The sequence below is a fragment of the Bidens hawaiensis genome, unplaced genomic scaffold (assembly GCF_021521415.1).
Source record: "Bidens hawaiensis isolate Kalapana, Puna unplaced genomic scaffold, B.hawaiensis_p1.1 tig00019314_1, whole genome shotgun sequence".
In the NCBI taxonomy this organism is placed as follows: Eukaryota; Viridiplantae; Streptophyta; class Magnoliopsida; order Asterales; family Asteraceae; genus Bidens; species Bidens hawaiensis.
This window is the reverse complement of record NW_027492925.1, coordinates 392,193-404,741: the sequence shown is the minus strand read 5'-3', so window position 1 is coordinate 404,741 and position 12,549 is coordinate 392,193.

Genomic DNA, 12,549 nt, shown 5'->3' with positions numbered 1-12,549 from the left:
CGGGATATTATCAGGGTGCACAACAGGTTCTGGGTTCCCAGTGACATTCATAGTTGGGCGAGTGTTATTATTATTTATGACATTATCAGTATTCACCATGGTAGTAACACCCGGGCTACATTAGTGTCCGGCGGAGGTGTATTAACAGTGGCCGTGGTGGTGCTCGTAGGTTGAGTAACAGTATTGTTAGCACGTATGCCTGCAGTGATTTATGCTACAATTGTTGGTATCACTGCTTGTAGTTGACGAGCAATCATTGCGGCCACTTCCGCCTCAGACAAAGGGTTTGCTTTCTTCGGGGCCATTCTATAAAATAATCAATTATATAATAATCAATATCGTTTCACTATGACCAGCACAACTTTACGATATTACAATTTCACAACACACAACTATGCCAAAGAAAACATATTGGTATTAATTATAATCATTACTGTACATATGCATCCAAAATTAGCGCATAGGCTTAACCTGGTATAGGCCAGCGCTTGTATATGCGTATCAAAATTTGTCACTAAGTGACATGTAGACTTAACCCGATAAGGGCCAGTGCTTGAAATAGTACTAAACCACAAACAACTCCCAAGTCAGCCCAACACGCTGTAACAAAATGCTGCTTGGGATATCAAAAGACGATATACATAAGGCTGTACTACTATGTCCTATCCATCCTTTGTAACGTGAAGCCACAACCAAACAACAGCAGCCACTAGGGCCTCATTAACCGCTAAGCATACCCCTAGTAGTATCATTGCTTGATCCTGACGCCCGTGGCTGTGAGCACTGGATCTTTGCGCAATTCTGATTTCTTACTGCATGTACCACATGTGATCTTGCATATCATGTCTATGCTGGTTTAGGTTATTTATCGAATGTGATTGTTCTAAAAGCTGATCAGTCGCTAAACCCAACCATGCTGAATCAGAATGACGAGGTGGCTCGGGTACCGGGGCGGGTAAACCCCAAGTAGGAATAGGTATCTGAGTGACCTGGACACGTGATGTTTCTCCCCTATGATACGTAGATCGAGGTGAGGGAGAGGTGTGCTCAGGTGGCCGCACTGAAATATGAGCGGTCCGACGGTTTCTAATAGTGGGTGGGGGTACTGGTGTATGCTGTACAGGTGGAGTAGGGGATCTGGGTGCTCTAATAGGTGAATGATAAGCACTAGTAGCTCCCTGTCCTACAACATTCCTAGGGGATTCCCTAGGGGGATAGGTGTCACAACGGTAACCCGATAAGTCGGGTTGACCTGAGGGTACCTCGTGAGGAATTACCGCATCGGATCCTTCTTCCATTTCCTCTAATTTCTCCCCCGTTTCCTCCTCTGGATCCTCCTCCTCCTCCTCAGACCATGTTGGTAGGGTATTAGATAAACGATCAGTAGATCTTTACATATTCCTGCACAATGGTTAGTAATAAGAATAATATCCTACTATATTAATCATAGTAAAATACTTGCAGGTATTTATACACATAAGCACAAATAACCGTTTATATACACAGATATCTATTTATTATTATATTTTATACACTTATGTTGCTATTTTTACCTATTCGATTGTTTATCGACTTCTTCTAGAATTTCCTCGTACAAACAAGTCCGTTATTACGTTCCGGACCATAATAACCCACTTGTCTATCCGCGTTCATCACGAGAATCATCAGTGTATATTATTTAATATTATTTTATTCCCAGAGTTAATCTAGCCTACGGTTATCTTAGGGTATCCTATGGGACATCCTAATTCTTTATAACCAATGGCTCTGATACCAACTTCTGTCACACCCCGACTAGGTAGTTGCGGAAGCGTAATACGGGAATGTAACAGATAACACTGGTATCAACAACATTGTTTATAAAGAAATTCAACAACTAATTTACATCATATTACATGGGTTGGTACTATGTTTACAAACTAGATGAGAATCACATAACCGGTTTACGAGCTTTTTATTTAATATTATATGTCTGCGTCTATTCACAGCTATTCAACTCTCCTTCTAACACCAAGCATGTACGCAATTCATTCCACTTTCGCTTTACCTGAAAAGCATGTTAAAACGGGTCAACTACGTCTAGTTGGTGAGTTTCAAGTTTCACGAGTATCAATGAAATCAGTACACGAGTTCGTAAAGTTTACAGTGTGTATGTATATATGTATGTGTATGATGTATTATACTAAGCCACAAGTGAAACCGAAACGAGCTATAACGCATGGCCTCCACTGCCCATGCACTCCCGTTGGCATTTAACAGCCACTTTGCCCCAAGTATGTACTATGTCTAACACCACATAGTAGTACGTAAAAATATAATGACAATGTGCAACTGGGTTTACATATGTTTTGGCATACCCCTCCGGCTCTGTCAGTTGGGTTTGTCAAACCGATAGTACTATCCACACGTCACCGGCACGAAGTTATTCACTTGTGTTTGTGGGGACTTGTCAAGTGTTAGTACTTAAATAATCCACATCATCACACGTTTCCAAGTATATAAGTATATGTAAACATGCTTTTCACCCCAAAAGTTCGTAAAACAGTTTAGAAAGTGGGGGTCGTAAAACTCACCTTATCGTAGTTCGCACGAAAATTATGTAGCAATAAGTCAGGTGCCTCGCTTATAGCCTGATTCCTATAAACGGTATCGTATCGTTAATACTAGTACAGTGTTCAAGCAAAGTCGGGCTGTATAGATAGTCTGGGTATAGCTGTTAGGCCCAGAACATGACCATAGTCTTAGATTGTGACGTTGTATACTATGAAATGTTAAAAACTGGATTTGGCTCAGTTTCACCGTTTCCCGAGCCTAGCCAAGTTGGTTGTTTATACGTTTTGGGATTAGGTAAGATCACATAAACTTAAGTAAATATATTGATTGATAAAATGATTTGATTTATTAAAGAATTTTAAGGTTTCGGTATCTGGTTTGATCGCAGGGTTCGTTTCCGTTTTCACACGGGTTTGATTATACAAAACGCGCACAATCCACCCGAATTGTCCGGAATTCTCGTAAAAAGTTTGTTTTTATCAATATCATTCAAAAATATGATATTTGACCACTTTTGACATTTTGACATACCAGTCAGTCCGTTAAACACAAAACTGCCGGTTTCGTTAAAACAATTATAATTTAAATCTTTGATTAATCATAACTAAATATGCACTTATATATAAATTATGTAAATTTTTCTAAAAATACATTAAGACATGGAGAATTTTATAAAAAATATTTTCAGAAATTTTATGATTAATTATTTATTTAAAAAAATTCATTTAATAAGTTATAATCGTGTAATAAATGGCCCGTTTATATCAAACGGCCTTCGAAAAATCCGATAATTTTAACAAATGGCCTTAATGTTATTAAATAGCCCCTGCAAAATCTCCAGAATCTAACTCTTTTGACAAAATGCCTTTTTGTGCGTTTTTCGGCTGTTAAGATTCGGTTAAACCATAATTGCACAAACCATACATAGGCAATTACAATGATCCCCAAACTTTACCAGTGATCTTAACATCACATATTAAACTCCAAAACCAAGTTTCATAATTTTTCAATATGTTTAGCTATTTTTCCTAAATAAACGCTCATAAACGGGAATAAATTCACTAAATATTCTCCGTTTATCGAAAAATTACCAAATTTGAACAGGGACTCATTTATATGATCCCTAATGTTCCAGAAAATTTTCACAAGCTAACAACTAGCACGTCATAACCTAATACTAAACAGCCCTTAAACGAGTGTTATGGGTTTACCTTGTCGGTTTTAGATGAGTTTTGCTAGCTTAAACGACTCTCCGGGTCTCGGGTTGCAAACTCAGTGTAACTAAATATCATATAACATCAAACCAAGCATAAATCATCCGTGTGACAGCCTTGATAATTAGGGTTTCGGTTTTGGGTTCAAGCCGAATTTTCTAACCGTAAAAACGTTGTATTCATGTTCTAATCCGCGTTTTTGACCAAAAAAGTATATGTTCCTGGTTTGTAAACATGTTTAACATCAAAACATGATTTTACTTGATTTTTATGATTTTTGGATGGTTAAACATGTTTAAAACTAATTAAGGATTAATTTTTCATGGTTAAACTATGTTAATCAAGAATGAAATCAATGAAAATTGAATGATTTACCTCAAACCTTGGCTGGCACTTGAAGAACAAAGGAAAGAGGGTTCTAGGATGTGTTTGATATAGTTTATAACTTTAATTTCTAGCTTATATAACAAGTTATACAAAGGGGGCCCATTTCCCCTTCTAGCGGCCGCAAGCTTCTAAGGGCCCATTGGGCCTCTTTTTGGCCCAATGGTGCCTCGGTTTTCGTGTCACGCGTAAAATTCGGTCCAAAATTTAGTTCGGGTTCGGTTTTTTGCAAGAAAACTAGTTCGAGTGCGAAAACCAGCGCGAAAACGAGTGTTTTTCAGCCTAGTTTTGTAAAATAAGAAAAACGTACTGACTCGTTGTAAAATTCCAAAATATTTTCACGGATTGCTTAGAACATGTTATATAAGTGTTTTATAAATCTTTTTCGGCTTAACGGATGCTACAATGCTCGTTTTGATATTAACGATTGCGTTTAAGCTTATAGCGTATCGATAAACGAAACCTTTTTCGTTTAAAGAGTTTTAAACGTACTGGGGCCTAAATATCGATATGTTAGCCTCTATAATATATATATAACTCGTATATGACCCCTCAGTATGTATACGGGTCATAATTAGTATCGGTCGGTTACTCGTTTAAGCACTACGAATTAACCGATTTATCGTTTACTTGTTACGTAATGAATATAGTATACCTCGTTTTGTCACGAATGTCACAAGTCATCTTGATCCAAATCAATTGACTCAAGGTCATCTTCAGAGACTTGAACTCCAATTGACTTTTATTCATTCAATTCTTTCTTCACAACAAACTCTCATTTTTCACTCACCTCAACATTCTTATACAAATCTACAAGTTCTTCTTTGTATTGAAAAACATTTATGAATTGTTGTAGATATGCATTTCTTTTCTCTTTATCAACTTTTGGCATAAAGATGTTGTTGAATGGTGGTGGTACTACTTTGTACTTGTCTTCTTCCTTAACTTGATTTAAAATTCCACAGATGTTTCCAGTGGAGATTAAGTTCTTCAAAAATTCATTATCAGCTAGTTGTTTTGTGTTCTGTACCTTTTCTTCTATAACCATTTTCTTCAAACCATCTATTTCAGTTGTGAACATTTTCTGAGCTCTGTAGCTGTTTATACAGTCCTCTTCCAAACTTTTCATTCTTTCCTCACTTATCAATTCACTTGCCTCATATGTATTGATGATACTTTGTTTCCTACAACACTCACTTTCCAGCTTGCCTACTTTTGTTTTCAATTCATTGATAAGTTCATTTAAATCAACAGTAGGAGCAGATTGTACCTGAGATGAAGATGCAGTTTCTTTCTCAATTATAGCCATGAATGCCACATTTGCTCTCTTGATATCATCTGCAATGTCTTATTCATGATTGCTCCAATCAAAGTTACCTTCATGTTGTGTAGTAACTGTCACATTTCCTTGGTTTCTTGGTTGATTTTGGTTGGCTGAAACAGTGTTGTTTGGAACATTTTAAACTGCTTGAAGGTTCTGATTATTGTTCGTTTGAAAACCTTGATTTTGATGCACCCCTTGATTAAGATTATTCATTTGAGGCTGAAAGTTGTTGAAGTTGGGATTGTAATTGTTGTTGGGATTGAAGTTGTTGTTGATGTTTTGGTTGTTGTTTCTTTGATGCTTCTGCTGGTATTGCTGCTGACCTCATGGTTGTTGATTTTGGAATTGATTCATCTGATAATTTCTTGGCAAGTTGCATTCTCTTGCAAAATGTCCTGGCTGTTGGCAATTGTAGCAGATTGCCTTTGACTTGTCAAATCCAATCCTCTCATTAGGACTAGAAACCAGAGATCTACCAGTTCTATTATACAACCTCTTACTTCTCAAAGCTAACATGGCAGCTTGCCACTTCAAATCTATGTCTTCTAAATCATCTGCATCAATTTTCTCTAAATCATCTTGTACCACACTTATGTGAATTAGATTCGTTGCAACAAATACATTATATGAATCAGTAAACATAGACAGCAATACCTGTGTTTCATTGCTTTGACCATTTCCACCACTAGAGTGTGGTACATTCCCACTTGTCATTGTGGAAGTATCAGTGTCATCAATAAGTTGCACATTGAATCTCTGCTGATTTCCTTGATTACTTGTGTACCACCAATAATAGACTTTGGAGTATCAACATTGGGCTCAACTGGTTCTTCAATAATGGGAATTTGTTGTTGATTCTTGGTAGTCAAATTTCCCATGGGTGAAATCAATGCATTTGAAACATTGAAGCAGGGTCTTTCTTCTTTAATCATTTCATTCTCTATTATCTTCAGTTCTACAGCCTGAAGGAAGCATATCACATCATCCAATTTCAAGTCATTGAAATTATGCTTCTGAAGGATGAACTTGCAAGCAGTATACCATTCTTTTGGCATTGAGTTGAGTAACTTTTTGTGTAAATCAAAGTCAGTCATTACATAATCAGTTGTCCTCAACTCATTCACAATACCTAGAAAGCGTTCTAGTATTGATTTCAACCTTTCTCCTTCCTTATACTTGAACCTTTCCAACTGTTGCTTCAATCTTTGCTTCTTTATGTTCTTCAGCTCAGTATTCCCTTCATACATCTCAAGGATGGCATCATACATTTGCTTGGCAGTTGTGTGAAGTGCCACCTTGGTTAAAATTTCCCAAGACAGTCCTAGCTTAATCATAGCTAAGGCTCTGTCATCCACCTTTCTTATTCTTTCTCTTAGAGCTACAGTTCTTGCTGTATTTGCACCTTCTTCAGCTGCAGCTTGTGGACCATTCTTGATGGAGTTCCACATATCAACATCATTGTAGCACACTGCTGCTTCAAAAAGCACTTTCCACTTGGTAAAGTTTTCCTGTCCATACAATCTTGGTGTCTTGTTAGTAGACACCTCTTGTTCCTCATATCCAGGCATTTTCAAAGAAAAAAAAATCAGTTTCTTAGTAAAAATCAAAGTTTTAAAAATAATCAGATCTGAAAACAGGTTGTTCAGATCTGATGTGTCTGATATGATTAGAGCAAGATTTAGACATAAAGATTAAAGCTTTAATTGAAATAAGGAAGAGAAAACACCGGTATATTGTAGATCTGGAAGAAAAATGAAAAACAGAGATGCTGACGTCACAAATCAATGAAACAGTGGTCTGCTTACTTCATCTTTCTTCAAATCTTCAATCAGCAACAAGAATCTTTCCAAAATAGCAACAACAAGCTCTGATACCACTTGTCAGGTCCCCGATTTCAGCTGGATCTTACTCGAATCATGTCATAACTCACACAAATAGATGTGTTGACAAGGGAGTTAATGACGGGTTGCTATATTTAGAAAGTTCACCGTTTGTTAAAGGCGGAATCAATAACAAACATATGGTTGCTTAAACAGTATTCAAAGGTAATCAACACAAACAAGATTTACTCAAAAGATTTCTATTTATATAAACGAATCATACAAAGTGGATAATCGTTTTAGGGTTTCTTGATAAGGAAGGTTTCAGCCGTCACACACAAAATTCTTTCTCTATAAATGTGACTGTCAACCTTGTTGTGTGTCCTTATCTTTTTAGGTGTGCCCTAAATTATTCCATTTATAGGCCTGACACCTGTAGACAGCTGACATTCCTTCTAGAAACCCTATCCGATAATACATATTCAAATTACATATTCAGAAATATTCTAAGTGTAAAACAAGTCTTCCGGGTAGGCTTTGCATTAATCTTGTCTTTCCTAGTATGCTCGGCCATCCTTCATAACTTGGTAACATAGAAGTGTGCTCGGGATCAGTTTCCGGGTAGACTTTACTTGAAGAGTATTATACCAAGTAAAATACTCACCGGGTAGACTTCAATCTTCTTGGCTTTATCAGACTTTGCCCTAAAAATCTTTACGAGCAAACTTGTTCTTCAATGGTCCTGTCAACTCCTTGCCTGGAATAAGCTTATTAACAAAGTGTGCTCGGAGGCACTTTACCTTTCTAGAGTTGAATCCTGCCCGATGATACTTGTGATACTTCATTAAACACTGGGCGTACCCGGACCATTTTTATTGATGAATACCTTGCCCGATCTCCAAATACTTGGTTTCTTGAGCTTGGTTAGCCTAAAGCTTACTCGGAAGTAAACTTTACTTGGCTATGAAGAACAAACATGCTTGATAAAGTGATGCCCTGACTTGCATATATTAGTGAACCATACCCGGTAATGCACTAGTTTGCAAACCCTGCTCGGATATTCACTAAAGGAGACTTAGTGAAGATAACTCTGCCCGATAGGCAAAATATCGTACCCGGCTAAGCAAAAGCATGCTCGGAGGTCTAAGGTGTGCCCGGATCCATACTTACTGAATTCTGAGGAGGTTGAGAAGATTCCAATCTTCCATCTGTTCAGTTTTGTGTATAATCTTGACTCAACAGCTTTATTCTTAATCACCAAACCCCTCTCATCCCTTTTGTTTCTGAAAACCCATTTAGTGCCAATTGTAGACCTGTTTCTTGGCCTATCAACCAGATCCCAAAAATGGAGATCTCTGAACTGTGCCGGTTCCTCCTGCATTGCTTTCACCCAACTGTTGTCCTTTAGTGCTTGAACAATGTTCTTTGGTTCTATTTGGGATAGAAAGCAGGAGTATAAACAGATGTTTGCAATTTCAGAGTGGCTTCTTGTAACTCTTTCATTTATATCCCCAATGATTTTTTCAGAGGGATGATTCTTTTCAACATAAGCGGTTTGAACTATCATATCTGCAGACATATTTGTGTCAAGATTTGATTCATTGAGATCTTGTTCTTCAATGATAAAATCTGTTTCAGCATCATGAAACTCTGGTGCTTCTTCATTGTATTGTCTTGAGGTAGATACACCATTGTTTCCTAAATTCATTCTTTCAAACATTTTTTGAAATCTTGCAGTAGTTGTAGCTTCTTCATTTGTTTGGTTGCTTGGGTTATCCTCAGTCTGAACTTGATCATTCTCTACTTCTTGATTGTCTTGATTGAGATCTACATGATCTTGTTCTTGGTCAACAATGTCATTTGAGATACCCTTGATACATGTATACTCCTTTTCTTTTCTAGCAACCTTCTTCCATAACCCTTCTAAGTCCAATGTTTTCTTCTTTTTCTCTTCAAATACACTGGTCTTGTAGAATGAGTCATCAAAGTCTTCAGGATAAATCTTGAAAGACCTTATCAATTTTTCATGATCAAACAGCCATGCTGCACCATCAACTGTATTGAACTGATTCTCATTAAAGATGATTGTTAGTGCATGAAATTGTTGTCCGTAGCATTCGAATAAGTTATACATAGTCTAGATTTTTTATTTATTGTAAAATGGCCATTCGCTATGGATTGTATAGCGAATGGGTCCATTCGTTATTGATCTAGGCTAGTTCGTTAAGTTTATAAGCCCATTCGTTATGTAATATAATGAATGGAGGCTGGTTCGTTAAGTTATCATCATTCGTTATGGAATCATAACGAATGGAGTCTAATTGGTTGTGAAGATATAACGAATTAGACCAAATTAACGAATTGGTGCTTTGGCCTATAAATAGGCATACCCATGCTTATTTGTAAATGTACATATTAGAGAGAGATCTAGATCTAAATTATGCTCTCCATAAGTTATTTCCATCCACCATAATGTATTCATCCATATTTATCAATAAAGTAATTATTTAACGTTTAGATCTTGTACATAATCGATGTATCATATTAGCGGCTAGATCCGTAACGGGTTTCTACAATTGGTATTAGAGTAGGAGCTGCTCTCGATACTTCGATTAAGGTATGAATCTGAGTTTTTCGTGTTCTTCGTGTTCTTCGGGTTTTGGTCAGATCTGGAGTAAATTAGTGTGTTATTGGTGGATTTGTTTGTGAATTCGTGTTTATTGATGGAAGATGAAGCTTCCTGTATAATTTGGTGTTAAGTTATGGTGTATTGAAGGATATGCCATGGAAGAGCATGGTTATGGTTTGATTTGGTTTATGATGATTTAGTGAGTGTTAAGTTATTTGGATGATGGATTTGTGTTTATTATTGAAATCCGCATGTTTCTGTGGATTTTGGTGTTTAATTATGGTGTATTGAAGGTTTTGCCATGAAAGAGCATGGTTTCGGGTTGATTATTTGGTGATGAATAAGTAATCGTTAAGGTATTTGGATTATAGATTTGAAATTGTGGTGTAAAACCGAGTGTTCGTGGTGATTTTCATGGGTAATTATGGTGTTTGGATGATTTCACCATTGATGTAGTTCAAAAATTCCAGATTCCGGTCAGATCTATGATTTTTCGGCGATGTAACAGTATTTTCCGGCGAATTACGTTTTTCTGGCAAACACCTCAGATCCAACCACCTGATTCGTTATTACTGTAGCTGAATCGTTAGGAAAGTCTAACGAATTCCTGTAGCAATTCGTTATGGAAAAGTTAACGAATTAAGATTATTCGTTAAGGTAATTCGTTAAGGTTATGATAACGAATTAGAGTGATTCGTTAAGCTAATTCGTTAAGGTATATGTAACGAATTAAGGCAATTCGTGAAGCTGATTCGTTAAGTTAAAGATAACAAATTAAAGCAACTCGTTAAGTTATTTCGTTAAGGTGATTCGTTAAGGTATTGGTAACGAATTAAGGTTATGTGTATGACGAATTGGAATTCTTAACGAATGGGAGGCCATTCGTGTAACTATTATAATGAATGAGGATTGTTAAAACGAATTAAGAATGATAATTTATAACGAATTGAGTTGAATCGTTAAGTGTGTAACGAATGAGTTATTGGTTGACGAATGGAGAGCACGAACTAATGTAACGAATGGAGTGAATATTTATATTTATAACGAATTAGAGAGGCAATTCGTTAAAATAAAATAAAATAAAATAACAAATTCTTGCACGAATTTTTTCCAGAATGCTCCTCGTAAGTGAATTTTCATTCTTGAAAATTTTGGGGATAATATTTATTTTTCAAAAAACTTCGGTGAATTTTTGGCGGGAAAATCGGAAAAATTTTCTTATTCGAAATTTTTCTAGGATGTTCCTAATGTATTGGAGACTCTTTGTGCAAATTTTGGTAATATATTTTCCGGCTGACTGTTTAGGCGTTTCGGCTGGCCGAGCAGGAGATCTCGTGTAATTTAAGGAGGAGTGTGTTTGTTTGTGAACCTTGAAGATTATTTAAGACATTGCCGAATTTGTCAAGAAAATGGGGAGATAAAACTTTCATTTGAGATTATTTGGCTTGTATCTTCCTACGTTTGCAAGGTTTCTTGAAAAATTACTGCAATTCGGGTGGTAATTCGTGTTTGAAAAGCTGCGTTTAACTGAGTTCAAGGGTGCAGTTGTTTGTCGATTGGTGATTGATTTGTTCAAGATTGAAACCTGACCATGTGGGATACGAGTGTTTGTCCGTTTACTTCTTTCTGAGTGACTTGCACCTGACTATGTTGGATACGAGTATATGGCGGATTACTTCTGTTGAGGGGGACGATTCTCGAATAGGTTGATCTTATTGAAGAATATATGAGTCTTGTCATTGGATTGAAGAATTTGATCATTTGGGGTTTATTAATGGAGGTTGGACTCTGTATGACACCCAAACATTAGTGCATCTTTGCGAATGAGATGTGGAAGAGCTTCAAAGAGTTATTTGGGATAAACTTTATCAAGAGAGGGAAAACCGAAGTGAAAAATGTTGAATGATTGAGTTGTTCATGAAGAAGTGTGACGAGGTTAAACGTAAAGATATGTTTTTCTTTACCGGTGCTGACGGATAGCTGATGACTTGTTGCTGATTGTTGAAAGATTGAACCATATCATACGCTAATGGATGATCGGGATGATCTCCAAGAGTTGCTCACTTTGAGGGGGTGATATGATATGAGAAGCTATAAGTTGTTGGTTTGCTGAAAATATTTAAAGATTGTCCGTCTACACAAGCCCGAAAATCATCAGTCAAGGGGGTGTATGTTAGTGCACGTTTTGTGACTGGTGATTTGCAGTTAAAGTATTCAAGATTAAATTATTCGATAGCTACGGAAAAGGGGGTGTCTGTTAGTGCACAAAATTGTTATCCGTAGCATTCGAATAAGTTATACATAGTCTAGATTGTTTATTTATTGTAAAATGGCCATTCGCTATGGATTGTATAGCGAATGGGTCCATTCGTTAGTGATCTAGGCTAGTTCGTTAAGTTTATAATCCAATTCGTTATGTAATATAACGAATGGAGGCTGGTTCGTTAAGTTATCATCATTCGTTATGGAATCATAATGAATGGAGTCTAATTCGTTGTGAAGATTTAATGAATTAGACCAAATAAACGAATTGGTGCTTTGGCCTATAAATAGGCATATCCATGCTTATTTGTAAATGTACATATTTAGAGAGAGATCTAGATCTAAATTATGTTCTTCATAAGT